We start from the raw sequence: 2,795 nt of genomic DNA, 5'->3' as shown, positions 1-2,795 counted from the left end.
CTGCAGAGGACAAATTTTACTTGTATGAAGTACTTCAGCTTTTTATCACCATGCACTTATCGTTCTTTATTATATGATGTATACCGGTAATTACAATCATTCTAAGAAGCACAGTGCTCCTTTCTTTTACAAAACAAGTCCCTAGGCCTCCTGGCTGCCAGAAAACATTTCTAAATACACCACTTCAGGCTGATGAAAGTTGTGAAAGTAGAGGATAGGGTTTGTTCAAAACCACAAACTTCCCTTCACTCTCCGAGTCAGCCTCTTTCAATCTTGGTTGGGTCCCCAGATGTTGCTAGACTACAACTCCCATAATCTCTGACCACTTGTTTTCCTAGCTAGGAATGATGGGACTTGTAGTCTAACAACATCTCAGGATGTATGGTTAAAAAGGCTGCCTTAAACTTGTATCTTTCAAAAGACTTGTTCCGGTTGAGTATTAATGAAGGTAAAAGTTGCAGGAAATGTTTTCTGATTTTATCTTTGTTCCTTTAATGCCGTCAAAGGAAATCTTCCATAAAGGTAAGATTTCACCACTTGCAGCCCTTGCGTTTAAGGTGATATGTCACTTTAGAGAGATAAATCACACATACACAACACTTTTTTGCCGCCAATTCTGATGATCCTTGCTTAATCAGCAAAACATGAACAAGCCCTTTGCCCAAGCTGTGATTAAAACATAAAACACCCAAATAACGATAGTTTTCTATCTCATCCAAATAAGAAAACTACCTCAGAACACACCGGGATATTAATTAAGTCAAAGTTTGACACTATTTTAATAAGCTGGTTTGTTCCAAAGCTGGCAACCAGAAATTCCTAGTTCAGATAAAACCAGAAAATGTGATTACGTAACTAAAGGTTTCCAGCTTTGTTAGCTCTTACCACAAGAGGAGGAGAAAACAAGTTATTGACATGCATATTTGGTCACTATCTCATAGGAAAAGTACACCAGTTCCCCTACAGGCAATTTTTACTTCCCACATGCAATCAGGCAAATGGTTTACTGCAAGCCTATTTAAGAGTCCTGTTTTAGGCTTATGGTAGATGTCAAACTCCATTCAGCAGACTCTCCACACTTATCTGCAAGTATTGTTATTCAAAATAGTTTACCAAGCATCACTTAATAATTTTAAAAACTTGAGGTCAAAACAAGAGGCTATATCTAAGCAAGTCACACTGGCCGTAGACCCACTGAAATCAAGGGTTACGACTGAATTTTAAGTCTGTTGATTTTAATTCATCTTCTCAGAGTCAGGTTTATCTGCATTTTATTTTTTTTAAAGACTCCCTTAAACAATATTTTAAGAAAAATAAAAGCTGCCAACGTGGAACATTCCTCAGCCCAGTTTCATCAAAACCACTTCTCTTGCATGTCAGGCTATAGAACCAGGTGGCCCCAGTTACTACTAATGTTGTTGTTGTTGTTGTTTAGTCGTTTAGTCGTGTCCGACTCTTCGTGACCCCATGGACCAGAGCACGCCAGGCACTCCTGTCATACATTAAGAAGATAAAACAATGGACAATACGACTCACTACAATACCTCTATTAACTGCCAACTACAGACATTCACTTTACACAGAAAATCCAAGGGCAATTAACTGAGCTTAAAGGAGTTTTTGCATGCCTCACAACTTTCTGTTCAAACAACAAGATGTTGGAGATACAAAGGTGCCACTAGCCATTTCTACCTGCACTCTTGCTTCACACTAGGCTACCAGCAACTAGGGTGGGGAGAGGGATTTATATTTGGAAAACAGCATGTGGGAACCCTCCATCCTCTGGAGATGGTGCTTTGACCAGAAACCATAGCCCCATTTTAAAATGCAGGATATAAATGGATGGATGCATACATAAATAAAACAGGAGGACCCAACCACAGATCTCCTGGTGTCGTGTGGAATTTAGCATCACTTCTGGAAATTCACTGTGCTGTCTAAAGGTAAAGGTAAAGGTACCCCTGCCCGTACGGGCCAGTCTTGACAGACTCTGGGGTTGTGCGCCCATCTCACTTAAGAGGCCAGGGGCCAGCGCTGTCCGGAGACACTTCCGGGTCACGTGGCCAGCGTGACATCGCTGCTCTGGCGAGCCAGAGCCGCACACGGAAATGCCGTTTACCTTCCCGCTGGTAAGCGGTCCCTATTTATCTACTTGCACCCGGAGGTGCTTTCGAACTGCTAGGTTGGCAGGCGCTGGGTCCGAGCAGCGGGAGCGCACCCCGCCGCAGGGATTCAAACCACCGACCTTTCGATCGGCAAGCCCTAGGCGCTGAGGCTTTAACCCACAGCGCCACCTGCATCCCAGTAACTGTGCTGTCTAGTTCAGGATGAATTCAACTCAAGACCAATTATTATAATTATAACAGTTATGTAGCCATCAAAATAACATTTTAGAATATTCAAAATACTTCACATACATTTTCTTGCTCCTATTCTACAACCTTTTAAGGTAGGTCAGTATTATTATCCCATGTCTTGCATATGAGAAGTGAAGGGAAGAGACTGATGATTGTCTAAGGTTCCAAAGTAAGCTCATGGCAGGCCGAAGATCTATACCAGGGATTTCCTGACCCATATAGTTCAGTTCCGTGGTCACTACAACACCACACCAGCTCAGCATTAGTTGATTTAATTAAAGTTTCCCATTTGTAATTCAGGTGCTTTCTACATAGAAGAAAACTTTGAACTTCCCTGCCTTGAATTCAAATTTCATTTAAAGCAGCTTTGTTTTTAAACAAGGAAATTTGACTATAATTTAATTTTTAAGAGCCACAAAAGTCTATTTTTAAGGCATT

This window comes from Podarcis cretensis, assembly GCF_951804945.1.
Source record: "Podarcis cretensis genome assembly, chromosome: 6".
NCBI lineage: Eukaryota > Metazoa > Chordata > Lepidosauria > Squamata > Lacertidae > Podarcis > Podarcis cretensis.
The sequence above is the reverse complement of the archived record's forward strand: the minus strand, read 5'-3'. Positions refer to the sequence as shown.